The 18,655-nt window shown below is 40.0% G+C and overlaps 1 protein-coding gene across 1 annotated transcript in view; it reads right to left on the bottom strand.

Annotated features, from left to right (window-relative positions):
* The window catches only part of BICRA (BRD4 interacting chromatin remodeling complex associated protein), a 62,747-nt gene that overhangs the window by 24,200 nt on the left and 19,892 nt on the right, over positions 1-18,655 (bottom strand). The gene's annotated exons all lie outside the window — the stretch shown is intronic.

Raw genomic sequence — 18,655 nt, 5'->3', positions numbered from 1 at the left:
GGAGAATTCATTTCCAAATATACCATATACTTTTTTCTGTGCTCAAAATCTGGCAGTGTTAACACATGAGGAGGTGTGGACATGCTCAGATACAACAGTCAACGAGAAAAAAGCTTGAACAAATGATTTTGATCTAAAGGAAGACATGCATAGGTATGACAGTAAATTTGGGTATGTATTGAGTAGGTGTCACTCGTTCACACAATCTGCAATATAGAACGTATACAAGCCACAATAAATAGTTCAGAGTAAGACTCTATGAAGCAAGAAAGATGTGCTCTATTCTGGAATCAGTGACCCGGATGTTTTTCATGTCATCCACTGAAGTAAAAAGTCATACCCCCCACTAGTTCCACTACATTATAATTACTTACCTATTCTTACTACCACCATCATTGTCTCTCCTATTCACAACATCAGCCTGATGTATTTCAAATCTTTCCAACATGGGATTTTTGAAGTTGCTTTTAAACTAGAATCATCACCTCTGAATTTCAAACAGAAGCTAAGGAAATTAGCAGATTTTTACATTTAACAGCAAAACAGCTTTTTGGCTGATAGCCTTGCTTAATACAACAACCAATCAGGTCTAATGAATATGAGCTCTCTTTTACTATCAAGTAAGGAATCTCCCTCATCAGAGAGTCAACATTAACAGAGCAATACCATTAAATTTACTAGAAAAATCCGGACTAAATTAGAAATTACATAATCTGAACGAAAGAGTAACATTGCTGTTTATATCGAATGGCAAGATGAATGTGCATGGTGCCCAATGCACACTTATGCAAATGTTGCCACATCAACACCCACTAACCTGAGGCATAATGAGGGATGCTGGGCGATGTAGCTCAACAATATTAGGATGGCCACATATTCTGCATCCATAAAATACATACTGTGGAAACATTTGTAGAGCAAAGCTTAGCTCTTGATTTAAACCATTCAGCTTAATCCTTTTACACTTGCCATGTCCTGATGTACAGTAATCATCCCAGTATCTCTCAACCCAGTGTAGGAAAACTGGTCTAAGGGCAAACCAATGTGGAAAAACAAAGATATTGAAGACAGTTCAGAAAAATTCAGAAATTTTAGTCACCACAATTATTTCCTAATATTTTGGATGGATATTCATTAGTAGAATAAAAATATCAATACAAATGTATTTACATTCACACAAAGACAGAATATTTAGATATAAAGGGACTTAACTTGCCAGAACATTTGCCACCTGACATAAAACATCAATCTACAATCTGACACGGATACGTATTTCATTTCTTAAGATCCATTTTTTCTTGTATTTTCCTAACTTTTAAATCCAAAGAAATTTCAACAAGCACAGAGCACACCCATTAACACATCCCAGAGGAATTCTTTTCCACTTCATGTGAAAAAACACTTTAAAAACGTGAATAGCAGGCTTGATAATTTCCCAGAGATTGTATTGAAATGAGAGTTCAGCAAAATAAAAAAAAATGTGTGAGACCATGTAACACATCATGGAAAAGTAAAATCTCCCCTCCCCCGTGGCAATTTTCTCTCTTTCCCAAAGCAAAGTTCTGGTTTTTCCTAAAAGTGGCAAAGCTTCCTTGTAAACCAGCCTTTAGCAAGGCAGGGATGTCTCTCTAATAGGGCCTCCTCACCCCAGCATATTTCCCATGCACTGAAACTAAGCAAATCAAAACTTTGGCAGTCAAGTCAATCTGGGTTCACCCAGACCCATCGGTTACACTACATAGCTAGCAATTCAAGGAGCAGTCACAGAAACATAAATGTCTTTCTTTTGCACAAAGCAATTCCATTACATAATAGTCACGGTTACGTCTCATGTTCGCAGAGACAAAGAAAAGCTGTGTTAAGTATTGCGGAAGATGTGCAGTTGGTTTGGTCTGCAACATTTATCTATAGTGAAGTAGACAAGAGTCAGGAGGGGAAGTGTATGTACCCTGTCAGCAGACACTGCTCTTTTGAAAGACAGCAGAGCAGTTGTCCTATGCCAGCCTTCCACAAATGGATACCCTTTGGATGCGCTGGATTCCAGTTCCCACCATTTTCATACTTCCTTGGGAATGATGGGCATTCCAATAATGGTCTGGACGAGTCCCTTTGATTTTCTTGGCAAGGTTTTCGGAAGTGGTTTGCCACTGTTTCCTTCCTAGGGTTGAGAGAAAGTGACTGGCCCAAAGTCACCCAGCTGGCTTCATCCCTAAAGTAGGACTAGACTGACATCTCCCACTTTCTAGCCTGATGCCACCAAGCATCAAATAGTTTTACTGGAAAAGTAAAGAAAATTTAGAAAATTCTGGTATCACTCTACTAAAGAGAAATCTATTCATGTATACAGAACTAGATAGGTATACACACACAGAATCCTGAAGACTGTGAATGATGTAATATACAGCTAGAAAACCCTCAAAGGCTAATTGCGTTCAAGGAAGTAAGGATAGCACATTCGAATAGTTCACAATTACATGGGAACATGCAAAACATTAATATGAACAGTATTTTCATTTTTCTATGTACAAAATACAATCAGGATCATTAGTACAATATGATTAGTTAGCACCTAGCCAATTTTGTTTAATAGCAACAGTAGTGATACACCAACTATAATTTCTTTTTTTCCATACAGAAAGGCAATGCTAAATGGAATTATTCCATTTCCAACTGTAAAGCACTCTGTGTGTGTGTGTGTGTGTGTGTGTACACACATATATGCCACATACTACTATTACTGCTAGCAAAGCCAGAGACTTTTAAACCACTAACTGTCCCAAGATCTATTACAGAACAACTAATATCTGAAGCACCATTTTCTATGAATTGAGTGATCGCTTTTCTCCAGATTCATATTAAAATCACAACATGGCACAGGGCAAAATGATATACAGAAGCAACAATGCACGCCACCAGGCCCCAGAAGACTTTTATGGCAAGCAGCTCTACAGCTCATGAGCCTTACTGCAGAGAAAACTTTACGCATTCTCATTTTGCACGTATTTTGAGGCAAGAAAATAAAACGCCGAGACTGAAACAGAAGCCTAGTTTAGTTCTGTTACTAGTTTTCACAGGCACTGCAGAAGAGATGGATGGATATCTTGAGTAACGGTCAAATGATTTCATACTCACTAGTCTTCCATGTGCAACCAAATTTTGGTAACGCCTCTTATTGTATGAACTACAGCAACAGTCCTTAAAGCCAACCAATGGTATCTGCAGCTTATTCAATGCCAGGTTATTTTAGGTCAAAAAGAAACTCAAAAGGAGGAAAGTCATTATGAAAGAAAGGAAGTTGGTTCAGGGTAGCTCAGATACACAATACATGGCCAGCTTCTTTCTTTAGTAATACAGATCCCTCAATAAATTATTTTCAGATGCAAAAATACAATTCAGTTGATGTTAAAGGTACATTCTTCTTTATTTTTAATTACTGTACTTTCTCCCTTTTCCTCTTATTCGACAGAACCCCTTGTGACGACATGGCGCCCCCCCAGGAGTCCGCAGACCACAGGTTGAGAACTAGAGTAATTTGTTTCTAGACATCTACAGTCTATATATTCAGCTGTCAAGTAACCACTAGTTTTCACATCTCTCCTCAGGCAGCAACTTCTTTCAAGGATCCTTCACAGAAGCATTTCTTACAAGTAGACCTTTACTTATGACTGTAAGGCAGCCTGCCCATCATGGTTATAAGATGCGACAATCGAAATGGATTGGTCACATGATCAACCTCATTTTACAAACTTTTGTGGCAAGAGATGTCAATGGCAACAGCTTATTAAGGATTCCATCAGGTTGAACTCAGCTTCTGATGACTACATGAACACGGTTGTGTTATATATGTGAGACAGGCAGCTATATAAATATGATAAATAAATAAAATACCACTTCCATTTTGTTGTTGAATAGCCACTGGTGTTGTTGTCACTGTCTTGGTTGGGGGCATTTTTGTTTTTCCAGTCTAACCTGCATCCCTGAAATTTCCATGTCATCTCCAAATGAATTACTAATCGCTCTGCTCCTTCTTAGCTTTTGAGATCAGTCAAGGGTGACTATTGTGTTGTCATTTTCTAAGCCATCCAGCTAATAAAGGAAGCCGAATTCGTAGGACCAAAACACTTTTTATTGGCCATATTTTTAATTCCATCTCCATCAGCATCTCAGATTTAATAAGATGTTCTATACTTTATGCAACAAAACTATTTCCTACAAAAACTGAAATAAATGTCTGCAGAAATTGCAATGTTGAGTTGTGCATGGAATTTATTTATACACACACACGCACACACGTACAAGCATGCAATTCTGTGCATTACTTTCAAATCTTTCCCTTCTATGCAGTCTGCAACTGAGAGTCCCTTATTCAAGGCTTATCTGCGATAAATACTTTTTCAGAAGAAGTAGAGATTCCCTTTAATGATAAAAATCCCCCACATGTATTGAAAGTTAACATAAATACACATATCTAGAAAGACGACAACTACCGAAAAAGGCCAGGTTTTTTTTTTTTAAAAAAAGAGCTCTGAATGGAAAGTGGAACTGAAGACGATTTTCCCCCCAAGCTTTCAGTTTAGCAATCTTATTAGACTCTACATAAATACAAAACTGGCAGAAAAGCAATACAGCTTTGAAGATGGCTATCCATTTATTACAGCAAGAAATTACAGGAAATATGCAAGCCAAACAGAGGCAAAGAGCTAGCAATATTGCTGTAATATTGCCTTTTCAGTTGAGTAGTATAGTCCATTAAAAATTACCCAGAACACCACCCCCTGTTTACACTTACATTCACCTATCATTATTTTTACAGCTCTTCTGGAGGGGTTGATGAACAATGAGCAATGCCTGGGGCCAAAAAGGCTTCCCCATTATGAAAATCTAGCATCTGGTATTGTGTGCCAACACATGGTGTGTCGTTCCTCCCCCCCTCCCCCTCCCCTTAGCTTGGCTGGGATTCATGTCCTGACCAATAGCACTAGGACTGAATCGCTGCAGATCTCTAAAGCAGCAAGACTGCCTGCCGAGCGGCAGCAGGGGGCGAAGCAGGGACTGAAATGCCACTATAACCACAAAGGATTCTTGAGAAAAGGGGGTGTCTTTGACTAGAGAAGGAAGAGATACAACACAGGCTGCTACTAATGATTGTTTTGAGGGGGGAAAAAAAGTTATAATGGACAGTTTCAAGGAAGTGCCAAGCGGTTTATGTAAGGAAATTATCTACCTTGAAAATTAGATTGCTTTAAATCAAGTTGGAAAGACAAACAGATTTGGAAGAGATTATAGCTTTTAACGGACTATTTAGGCTTTCGGATTACACAAGACTCCCCAACAAGTCGAATGACAGTACAGATTTCCATTAAGGGACAGGCTCAAGAAGGGGCCTGGAGAGCAGAATACCAATAAAGGAAAATATCTGTAGCTCAGGGTTGAAAAGAGGGGTCCTCGGTGTGCTCTCTGAGCTGTTGTTGTTTTCTTGCAGCCATTTCATTACCCAAACTAAGTAACATCACCAGTGCTAGTAGCGATGATGTTACCTAGTTTGGGTAATGAAACGTCTGCAAGGAGAGCAGACGCATGACAGTTTGCACTGCTGGAGAGAAACGGGATATAAATCTAATGAATAAACTAAAAACTTTTGTTTAAAGCATAAACATGATTCAATGCAAAATATGTGTACAAGCTCAACTCTTGACGACATGATCCAAAACCATGACCAATGCCGTTTCTATCCCACATTCGGGTCTGAATTCTGACCGAAAGAAATCCCAATAATCCACTTTATCCAGGGTCCTGTGAAGGTGTTGCAAAACCACTTTCTTTACAACCTTCCCTAATAAGGGTGAAAGTTGTTCAGTATGGTAGGATCCAGCAATGGATTCTTGGTGTGTGTGTGTGTGAGAGAGAGAAAGAGAACCAATACCTCTTCCAGGGGAACACGGACAACCCTCTCCTTAATGGATGAATTCACCACTGCTAGAACCCACTTTTGTTCCAGAGGTGAACTTCATGGGTTCTCCTATCCAAGAGCGCCTGGGTCACTCTAAATAGAGCTGCCACTTGGCTAACTGTAGAAGCAATAAGGGCAGAGAAACATTGGTGATTTGCCATCTTACTGCCACAAGGAAGGCCTTAAGTAACGGGATCCATGGGTTGGGAGAAATTGCACGGGCGCGATGCAGCCCCAAGTTATTCCGAGCAATGACTAGAGTCTCGGCTGGGCCATTCAGCGGATCATCAGCAACAACCTCTAGATTGGTTGATTGCTGTCAACAAATTTTAAAAGGAAAATACTATCAGCATGAAAAATGTTAACAAAGCTAAAAGATGTCACAGTACACTTTAAAATTGTAAGCAACGTTGCATCTTAAACTGAAATAAGGATAATGGCCTCTTTTTGGATAAACAGCACAGCATCTCTGCAGTCGACTGTAAGTGTGAATCAGCCCAAATTTTGTGCGTCAGGGTCACTGCAGCGGCTATAACTTCGAAACTGGGTTGTATATAGCTTTTGAGTGGTCCTTTGTAACTTTGACTTGTCATAAGTCAAGGACTATATGTAAACTAAACATTTGATTTGGGGGACTTGTCCAGAAACTAGACTGTTACATATAAGAATTGGGGCAGGAACAATTAAAAATAGTTTATAGCTCAGGTAGCAGGACTTTTTGGTACACATGAAAAGGAGAGGAACAGTTCAATTCCAAATCCAAAAAGAAGCAGGGGCTAGTTAATGAGATAGGGTGCAAGGATTCCATATTCCTAAATTCTTTAAGCATATGCATACAGAGAATGCCTTCACCTTTATGTGACTCTGTTTACCAATCAGAATATATTTGACAGTCTCTCTCCTAGGAGAGTTATAAAGCTAGACTAATTAATGGCTAAAAAGCACCTAGAAGCAACTTGGGAATAAAGGTAATACCCAGAGAGAAGGTATTCTTAGGATGATAGTTCCATTTTAAACTCTAACAACAATGCACAACACTAAGAAAGAAAAAGCATAGCAGGCAGTAAAGCAACAGCAAACAACACATTTTAATTAATTACCTCTAAATCTGCATACAGTAAAAAAATATAACTTTCTGAAAGTGTAATAAACAGCCAAAATGCAAAGCTAACTTGTTCACTAAAGTTTGCTAATAGCAAAGAGACAAGCCCATTTTAATTTATAGGCATAAATGTACCTATATAGTACCCCTTAACACAGCAGATGCTATGGTGAAATTATATGCCCTTATAAAAAATAAAATAAAATAAAAGGTAAGGCAGTCCCTGCGGATTTTACTCTGCAAGTTGCTGCTGACTATAAGGGGTGGCGCTCATCGCCATTTCAAGGCCCTTGAGCCAGGGCTGTCTGAAGATGTTTTGTTGGTCATGTGACCAGCAAGATGCCACGGACAGCAGTTACCTTCCCACCATAGTGGTACTTACTGTATCTACTCACATTTGCACGCTTTCGAACTGCTAGGTTGACAGGAGTTGTAGCGAGGACGGGAATTCACCCCATCACGTGGTACTTGGGTCTCGAACCTGGGCTACTGGCTTTTCAGCCAAAAAGGCCAGCATCTTCATTGCTGAGCCACTGCGCCTCCCTCATATGCCCCTATAACAGGGGTCTTCAAACTTGGCCCTTTTATGGCACACTGGCTGAGGAATTCTGGGAGTTGAAGTCTACAAGTCATAAAAGGGCCAAGTTTGAAAACCCCTGCTCTATAACATATCCATTTAACCGGAAGTCAGGTTAGGGTTTTATTTTTCAGAAAAGAATGAGTGAAGAGGAGAGGAACAATACTGACTTATACTACGGTATGTCCTGCTCCTCAACACATTTTTCACAAAGGGCTGGCCTGTAAGGAAAAGGTAAAGACCCCACTGATAAACTGAAATACTTTGTGTCAATATAAAGTCTATACCTTGCACTTTCTACAGAAAGGGGGCTACATAGTTTCAAAAGAATAAGTAGAATATAAGCATGTATCTTCTCATAATTATATAGGTAAAGCACTAATTACTTCATTCTTGAAATCATCCTTTCAGCCGATATTCTCCATTTCTGAGATTTGCAAACAGTCTTGAATTTACCATCCAGTCCTATTTACTTGTCTCATTTCATCTCCCCCCAGTTTTCTATAGTATTTATACTTCCCTTAATCTTGAAACAAGCTACTTAATCTTTTCCCTTGACAGCCACCAATTGATTTTGATTTCTGCTTGTTTCACTTAGTGAGCAACATGTTTAAAGCAGCTAAGTCTAATTATGAACTTCAAATTGCTTTTGTTCCTGACAAAATGTAGTATTACTGCAGCATTTTTAAAGAAATCACTGAAGTGTTTCAAATTCAAGGGGCCTTCTCTGCATGTTAAAATATGGGTACCCATAAAATATCATTATGAATTAAATGGACTGCACAATTACTTTTTATGAATCTTCCAAACTTTGATAAAAGTTTTCTCTTACACCCATATTGTCATGGCCAGAGAAAAATGATTCAATAAATATATAAATAACACTGGATTTTGATTTAGTTGCATAAGCTTTAGGTCTGGGTGTACCCACCCTCATTTAGCAACTATTAAAAAACTGAATTAAGTTTGTTCCATTTTCAGATAACTGCCTTTGTTATTTTCAATCCCAGCAACATGGGGGTTAATGTTAACTATATTAAAAAGAAAACACAAGTCGTCTTCATCCTAGGTTAATGAACCAGGCTTGCTTCCTGATGCTATTTATTATATGAATTTATACGGCTGCTCAATTTGTACCTGCAACTCCAGCAGTAGATTTAAGAAAAGATCCAGTGAACTTGAAACGAACAGTAGAGAATAATATAAGTACCGTATATACTTGAGTATAAGCCGACTCGAGTATAAGCCGAGACCCCCAATTTCACCCCCAAAAACTGGAAAAAGTTATCGAGTATAAGCCGATCCGCCGTTCTGCAAGCCTCCGCCGCCGGCGGAGGCTGGATCCGCGCTCTGCAAGCCTCTGCCGCCAGCAGAGGCTCGATCCGCCATTTTGCAAGCCTGAATACACAGGAATACCCTGTGTGGCCGCGGCTCTCGGGGAAGCCCTGGCTGTCCGCTTCCTCGCTCCACGCTGCCATTCGGGGCCCGCGCGTTCCCCGGGCAAATCGCGGCGCCCAGCAGGCGAGGAAACACGCCCACTCCAGTCGCCCCCCCTTCCCTCAGGAGACGCGAAGCAAGTGACCGCCCGGAGCTTACCGAGGACTTGCGCGCGGCCGAGGCTTCGGTGCTTCCAGGATCGCGCGCACCTCTCAAGCCGCTGCCGTCCGGAGACCTGCCGAAGTTTGGGGAGGTTTGGGGAGGTGCGCGCGCACCTCCCCAAACCTCCCCAAACTTCGGCAGGTCTCCGGACGGCGGTGGCTTGGGAGAGGTGCGCGCGATCCCGGAAGCACCAAAGCCTCGGCCGCGCACAAGTCCTCGGTAAGTTTTTTTGTTGACTGGAGTATAAGCCGAAGTGGAATTTTTCAGCCCAAAAAGTGGGCTGAAAAATTCGGCTTATACTCAAGTATATACGGTATAAATTGCACTCTAAGCCCATAACGAACAGGCCCACCTGAGATCCTCGACTCATGCCCATTTTTTTAACGTTAGAAAAAGCAAGCTGGGTTGGTCTAGGATTTCCTGCTTGAGCAGGGGGTTGGACTAGAAGACCTACAAGGTCCCTTACAACTCTGTTATTCTAAATTTCAGGGGCTATGCTGTTCCAGAGGGCAGGTACCACAACACACTTCCTCGGTCCCTCAGGTACCATTGTTTGCAACCCAGAGTGTGCACATCACCTCGTCAGACCTGATGAGATATACACAAATAATGTGAAATAATCTGCCTTGCAAATGACCTGTCCCTATAACCTGCGCAGAATGCACTGCAGTAGCCAACCTGGCAGGTGAGCAAGATAGTGAGCAAAGCATGACAGTGAGCAACATCGACTGATTACTTCATTTCATTTCATGCATTACTTCATCAGTCTGGGATAGAAGATACCAGCTGAATATTCACAGCATACTGATGATATCGAATCCCACGCTTGTGGAATTGGCCAAGGGTCATAACCTAACCCAAGGGTCCCCAACCGTGGCAACTTTTAAGATCCGTGGCATCTTTTAAGATCTGTGGACTTCCACTCCCCAGAATTCTGGGAGTTGAAGTCCACAGGTCTTAAAGTTGCCACGGTTGGGGACCCTTGCCCTTGACCCTTGTAATTTTGTGTGGAAGTTAAACAGCAGAAGGGGGAGTGTAGAACTGAGAGACTCTATAAAACAGAGGCCTGGCGCTGGATCTCTGCCCACATCAATATTCACAGGAGGAGGAAACCCATTGCAATACTGACCCCCCCCCAATCCCAGACCCTGTTCAGAAGAACGCCATGATCAAAGTTATCAAAGTCTGAGGGATCAGGAGAGCAAGGATGGATGCATCACTCCCGTCATGCTCCCACCAAAGATCATTCATGCAGTCTGACTGCAGGTAATCCTCAACTTATAACTACAATGAAGCCCTACATTTCTGTTGCTAAGTGAGACATTTGTCAAGTGAGTTTTGCACCATTTTACGAACTTCCTTGCCATTGTTGTTAAGTGAATCACTGCAGTTAAGTTAGTTACTCGGTTGTTAAGTGAATCGGGCTTCCTCATTGACTGGCAAAAGGGGATTTCCTTGACTTGGAACATCAAATGCTTGTTCTCCTAAAGCCTGACTGCTATTGTTTCTGGCCAGTTTCTCCAGAAGACACAGCAAAGTAAGTTCACTTCTTGGGTTTCTTCTCATAAACATATGTGACATTCCCCAGTGGAGTTTTCATGAAAAGAGCTTTCAGAGAGAGCTGCTAACGTTGCAGCACAACAAAACAGACACAAGACTGAAGGTTCACATAAAAGCATATAGGTCAACTTAGAAAAATACAGTGATTGTGCGTAAGGGGAGGGACTGTCTTCTCCCTCTATTTTGTCATGTCCTAAAGAGCAGCTGATGCAATCTCTCTTAATTTAATTTTTTTTTAAAAAAACCTGAAGAAATTTCTTGTATTATTTAGTTTGTTTTCATTTTATTTTCCCTCATTCAATGCTCTAACTAATGACTTATAAAGATAAAGGTAAAGGTTCCCCCGCACATGCGTGCTAGTCGTTTCCGACTCTAGGGGCCGGTGCTCATCTCCGTTTCAAAGCCGAAGAGCCAGCGCTTGTCCGAGGACGTCTCCGTGGTCATGTGGCCGGCATGACTAGACGCCAAAGGCGCACGGAACGCTGTTACCTTCCCACCGTAGTGGTCCCTATTTTTCTACTTGCATTTTTACGTGCTTTCGAACTGCTAGGTTGGCAGAAGCTGGGACGAGTAACAGGCGCTCACTCTGCTACGCGGCACTCGGGATTCGACCCGCCAAACTGCTGACCTTCTGATCGACAAGCTCAGCGTCCTAACCCACTGAGCCACCGCGTCCCTTATGACTTATAGACACTGACTAATCTGTCTGCAGTTTATCCATACACCCCAACTCCCACACTTGGGAGTCTCGTATACTCATGCTATCTTGCTGCCACAAGCAAGTATTTCGGATATCACCCTGTAAGATTTGCTCCATTATTTATATGATCCAAAAGTACAACTGTGCTCACTTATTCTTTGTAAATATTCTTCAGTATAAGCTTTTGGGGGAAGCATGAAAGGCTTTCACAAAACTCTGAGGTATTCCTGGCGTGTCAGGGAAAGGATGGGAAATATTCATAAGTCAAATTAAGGGGAGAGGGAGTATTTTATTTATTACATTTCTCCATATTCAGTTTAGCTATGTGTAAATGTTTTTTTTAAAAATGGAATCTGAGAAGCCACAATCCAGAAACTACTTGTGAGTAAATGGTTTCAAGAGGACAGCCAAAATCTTTAAGTGAAAAAACAAAATAAAAATCAAGAGCCAAGAATGGGATTCTTATTTTCCAAACAGTTTGCTAAATTTGGAAAAAGTCAGAAGAGAGTTGAAAGACAAAAACATGCTTACTGTAACATAGCTTGGATTCTAAAGGGAAAAAATATATATTTGCCTGCCTTTCTTATTCCACCTCTTCTTTATTTGTCAGAACAGAGAACATATTTCTGGCAATAAGAATGTTTAAATGTTTCAGTAACAGCTGTGCAAATGTACACAGAATTGACTGTAATAATATGAGGAGCTAGCCACAGTTTTCATTCTGCTTAAAGCAAGGGGATGCTTCCTGCCAACAGTAGCTCTAACTCGATTTATGATGCAATAACATTCAATGTTACACCTATTTTTAGAACTCACACCCAGAGACATCACACACTTGTGAAACAAGGAAAAGTCTCCTAGAGGCACCATTTGCAGTAGAACTGAAGCAACCTTAGCTCGTGGTGCTTTTTTTTTAAGTGAAGTAGAAATGACACTGATAGGAAGAGAACAGTCAAGGTTCTTTGAAATCAGCTGCTCTATACATTTTAACCACTAAGTGTGGAATCCCCAAATATCAATGGAAAACATGCCGAAAAGACAAAACCTCCCAAATGTTCCAAGTGTTGGTTCTTATTCGGCTTTCAGTCATTAACCAGCAATAGGCAAAACATGGCTCAGAAAATACAGATAGTCCTCAACTTACGACCACACTTGAGCCCAAAATTTAATTTTGCCCCATTTTACAACCTCTCTAGGCACAGTTTTAAAGTGAATCACTGCAGTTGTTAAGTTAGTAACACGGTTGTTAAGTGAATCTGGCTTCCCCCATTGAGTCTGCTTGTCAGAAGGTCGCAAAAGGTGATTGCACGAACCCAGGATACTGCAGCTGTCATAAATACGAGTCCGTTGCCAAGAGACTGAATTTTGATTACGTGACCCTGGGCATGCAGCAATGGTGGTAAGCATGAAAAGCAGTCATAAATCACTTTTTCCAGTTCTGTAGTAACTTCAAATGGTCACTAAATGAGTAGTTGTAAGTCAAGGACTACCTCACTGTTGGCTGAAATCACACGACACTGCTGCATTACACATGTCTCAATGGGAGACCTGCTGTTATTTTATTTTCACAGAGGAAACCTACATTCCCTTCCTAATAAACGCTGAAGGTGGCTGTGGAAGGTTATGAAAGCTGGGCAAAGCCTCAAAATCCTGATAATTCTTGGGACTGGGAAAATATTTTTTCCATACGTTCTGCAACCAACAAGTGGCCCCTGAAGGCCAGAGAGGGGAACAATTTGCCAGGCCAAATAATTTCCTCATCTATCTTAAAAAGTAAAGGTAAAGGTTCCCCCGCACGTGCGTGCTAGTCGTTTCCGACTCTTAGGGGCCGGTGCTCATCTCCGTTTCAAAGCCGAAGAGCCAGCGCTTGTCTGAGGACCTCTCCGTGGTCATGTGGCCGGCATGACTAGACGCCAAAGGCGCACGGAACGCTGTTACCTTCCCACCGTAGTGGTCCCTATTTTTCTACTTGCATTTTTTATGTGCTTTCGAACTGCTAGGTTGGCAGAAGCTGGGACGAGTGACAGGCGCTCACTCTGCTACGTGGCACTCGGGATTCGACCCACCAAACTGCCGACCTTCTGATCGACAAGCTCAACGTCCTAACCCACTGAGCCATTTTCTAAAAGGGAAGGCAACCTGGTGCCTGTAGATCTTTTGGGGTACTATAGGTCAGGACTTGTAGGGACTACCCTGAGCAAAAGGTGGGAAGTTCAGCACACACAGAGACAAAATAATGCTTAGTTATGGTCCTCTGCAAAAAAACAAAAACAAAAAACCATTCAGTTCAACCTTTCAGAACCTGGGTAGAGCACAATTTGTTGATTTCAGGTTTTAGAATTCCCAGAATGGGGAATTTGTTTTTTAAAAAAACACTCCACTTGCAGGGCATCTAGGTTGGTGAAAGCTGGTTTAGTTGATGTTATTACCCCCCCCCCCAACAATAAAAGATACTAGGCTAAAGACACATTGTTAAAACTTTACTTCAAAATTAACATACATCTTAGAAAGCTTTTACTTAATGACTGAATATTCACATTTTATCCTTTCTAGCAGAGAAATTAATCCTTGGTGATTTCCATGTCAACATAATTACAGGTTGCAATTAAAACACAATGTCTGTGGAACACACAATTCTTTTTCCTATAAGACAATGTATTGGATCTTCAAACGCATAGGGACATACACTAGGAGAAATTTTTTCATGCAGGTAAGTACAGAGAACCCAAGAGTGCCATCTCATGAAAACTAACAGCTTGTTACATAGGTAAATGCCATCTATGATTGCCAACAGGCTGCACTGTAATTAGCTTATAACTATGATCTACCTTTGGAATCCAGGAGGGAAAAAATGTTATGCTGGGAGTTGAAATCCATGCAGTGCTCTGCCTGAGATATTTAAGTAGGTTTTTACCTCATTGACTCCAAATAGAAGAAAACTAATGTTTACGATTTCTGCATTTTAGTAAATCAAATTAGGAGTAGTTTAAATGTAACAGGAATTCAACCTTCATAATATTAATGTTTATTATGTAAATGTGAAGGTTGAATCACTTTAATGAAGTCCTAGAACTTATTTGTTTAATAAATCAATTTGACCACCCATTGCACGGAATGTGACTCTGGGTGGCCCAACAAGCAGTCACTAGGGAAGCCTGGAGGAAATCACAAGTCACAGTCATGTGATGTCACACTTAATGACCATGGGTGGTTTATTCATGACTACAGCCAGAGCTAACGTTATAAATTGGTGAAGTCATGCTTAGCAATGGAGCTGCTGGTCCCAGTTGCAGTCAGTAAAGACTGCCTGTACTTGTTTTCAATATCGTCCAATGATGTTTTATTTCCATGAAAACTACTCTATACAGGTAGTCCTCGACTTACAATAGTTCATTTAGTGACTGTTTGAAGTTACAGCGGCATTGAAAAAGAGACTTATCACCATTTTTCACATTTATGACCGTTGCAGATTCCCCATGATCAAAATTCAGACGCTAGGCAACTGACTCATATTTATGATTACTACAGCATCCCAGGGCCATGTCACCACCTTTTGCGACCTTCTGAAAGCATTTTTAAATACTGTGTCCCTTGCTTTTATTGAATGCATCTTTTGCAACTGGCCAAAAAAGCCAACACAGTGCTAGGCTACATTAACAGAGGAATAGAATCAAGATCATGTGAAGTGTTAATACCACTTTACAATGCCACACCTGGAATACTGCATCCAGTTTTGGTCACCACGATATAAAAAAAGATGCTGAGACTCTGGAAAGAGTACAGAGAAGAGCAACAAAGATAACTGGGAGACTGCAGGCTAAAACATATAGGGAACGGTTGCTGGAATTGGGTATGTCTAGTTTAATGAAGAGAAGGGTGAGGGGGGACATGATAGCAGTGTTCCAATATCTCAGGGGCTGCCACAAAGAAGAGGGAGTCAAGCTATTCTCTAAAGCACCTGAAAGCAGGACAAGAAGCAACAAATGGAAACTAGTCAAGGAGAGAAGCAACCTAGAACTAAGGAGAAACTTCCTGACAGTTAGAACAATTAACCAGTGGAACAACCTGCCTCCAGAGGTGGTGAATGCTTCAACACTGGAAGTTTTTAAGAAGAGACTGGACAGCCATTTGTCTGAAATGGTATAGGGTTTCCTGCCTGAGCAGGGGGTTGGATTAGATGACCTCCAAGGTCCCTTCCAACTACATCATCATCATCATCATCATTATTATATTATTATTATTTTCCTCTATACATTTTTCTCAAATTTTGCAACATTTAATCTTTTACATGCATTCTCCTTGTCTACAACCTCTTTCATTTCCTCATTCTTCATCATATTTCCTACTAGCATTGTGTCCTGTACTTCTGTGCCACTCTAACATAATTCTGTTCACTCTGAAGCTTTTACATCCCTTTCTTTACTTCCCATGCATTCTGTTGGGAGATTAATTTCTAATAATTCCATAAGTACCCATACTTTCTCTTCCTGCAGTCTACTTTCACTTTCATTTTTTCACTTTTCTTCCCTATGCATTTTTTGCAAGATCCTTTTGATAATATCAAAAAATAGAATTTCTTAGCACCATTATAACATTTAAAAAATTGCTAGTTAATGTGGCGACTATGATTCATTGTTCTTATTAACAACTGTAATTTCTCTGGAATGTTTATAATACCGTAATTCTCAAAATCATTAAGCTATGCTAAGCTAAACTTCAATGTTGTTTATGTCTCACATCATGAACAATTGACACAGATACATAAAAATAGTTGTTGATAAATTCTACACGACAAAATTAAAGAGCTGAAATCAATGATTTAATGATTTATGATTTAAAAGCCTCCCTCTTCAATGATGTCACCAAGTGATGGAGCAAGTATGGCTACGTCCTAAAGCTTTCCTAAGATTATTTTACTTATGTCCATAAATATTGCCATTCACTATCATGAAAAATATTAAACATAAACCACTAAACAGATAAAACCTGCCTCCCCTTTCACTTCTAAAGCCTCTTCAGAGGTACTCTCTATCTTCAGCACATAGTGATGAGAATTTTAGCAGTAAATAGATAGTTGGCTGGGTTTACACATAATTTTGTTTCTGATGCATGCAGTGTGCAATTGCCTTTATGTTTAATAAAAACTCAGTCAATTATGATTTTAGAATGTCACTGTTTTTTGTCCTCTTTGATCCTGGGCCTACACAAATTTGTCTGAAAATGCCCAAATAGGAATAAAAAACAGGAACATTATTTTTTAGAATTCAGCATGTGGATATATTCATAATTTTTATCATCAACCTCTTGAGGCTGCAGCAAATAAAAGCATATGGGAAAAGTAATTCAAACCACAATACATAAAATTATTCTTTCCCTTTAGTGAAGGATTTGTTGGCCTCTAGAGTTAATTGCCAAATTATCACCATGAACCCTGGAAAACCTCTATAAAAATCAGTGACTACAAAGGCAACATCTGCAAACCCTCATTTTGAAAAAGTTTTCCTGCAAAACAGTAGAAAAAAATGTTTACATCAGGATACAGTTTTAAGGGACAGATATAAGTAGCTGACTTACAATAGTTTGTTTAGTGACCAGTTACAACAATGAAAAATGTGACTTATGACCCTTTTTTTTCACAGTTAGGACCTTTGCAGTATCCCCATGATTATGTAATCAAAATTCAGATGCTTGGCAGCTGGTTATTTATATTTATGACAGTTGCAATGTCCCAGGATCATGTGATCACTTTTTTGCAGTTTTCTGACAAGCAAAGTCAATGGGAAACCAGATTCACTTAACAACCAGGCTACTAACGTATTAACTGCAGGGATTCACATAACAACTGTGGCAAGAAAAATCGTAAAATGGGGCAAAACTCACTTAACAGAAATTTCAGGCTCAACTGTGGTCATAAATTGAGGACTACCTGTAGAAAGGCAAATTAGCAGCAGTGGAGAAAAGACAAAATAAGGATTAGAAGTTACTTGAACTAATGAAAGCTCTTGAGAGTAGACTTTTAAGGAATGTTTTCTATTTAGATGTTTTGTCATCCTTTCCCCAAAAAAGATGTCAAAACTGAATGAAAGCAAAAGGAACCAGAAATTATTACAGCAACACTGGTGGTAGTGGTGGTGGGGGGATGAGGGAAGAGAATACCAGCTCTCTGGAGAGTTTAGCATTCCATACAGCATTAATATAACACAACCACAATGGCAATAATCATACACATGCACATTTGGAAGGAAGCTTGGCTTTTAAGTGAGTTTGCTCTACGTCACAATGCACATATTTTTTGTTAAATAAGTAAAGAAAGGGCTATATACACGTGGAAATCTCAACAACAACAAAGCATACTGTAGTGCATATTACTGAAAATTAAAATTTCCCTACAGGAAGGGATTTGTAGAGTCTGCAAGAATTCCACTGGGAATCCAGGAAATCTCCATTTCAATGCATAACCAGCAGGGATACTACCTCTTCCCTTCAGCTCTGTATGTGGAATGGGGGTGGAGGAAGAAGGGACAGACAATAGCTTTATGAAGAGGGATTCCTGCAAAAATATTCCTATGCAGCCATATTTCCAAATTAGATCCCAAAGCAACATTTTTCCCCTTGAGAATGGTTCAAACTGAATTTAAAAAAAACACCTTCCAAATAAAACCTATACCCTTAGAAAAACACCTTCAAAATAAACCCTATATCTTACAGTTATGGTGTTTTCTCTTTTTTTAAAAAAAAATGTGCAATATTTCTGGCAACAATTCTTTACTAAATCTTTTTCTTCTAGTCAGTCTACCAGAAACATAGTTACATTTTAAAAATGTAATGATACTGTAATAGAATAACAACTAACAGTCAGGGTAAGCTACTGGCAACAATCAGTTGCCAGCATATTAGCATATATTAGCTAATATTAGCATACAGCATTCTCAAATGGATTACCAAATGTAAAATGTTCTTTCTTCGCAAAACCTCTCACACAAAAGTACGCTAATGAAATTAAAGACAGAATTCTGGGTAGTCCTCCAGATCACGTTAAACAGCAGTGTCGCTAAACCTTCTTTTGCGTGTCTTCTGGTTCACATCTAAGTGAGTGAAACGGGACTGTAACTCATTCTAACCTTAGTTTCTGTAGTCAGTCTCACCAATTGTGTTGTTACACAGGAA

Source organism: Vipera berus, assembly GCF_964194415.1.
Source record: "Vipera berus genome assembly, chromosome: 9".
NCBI lineage: Eukaryota > Metazoa > Chordata > Lepidosauria > Squamata > Viperidae > Vipera > Vipera berus.
This window is presented reverse-complemented; position numbering and strand designations above follow the sequence as displayed.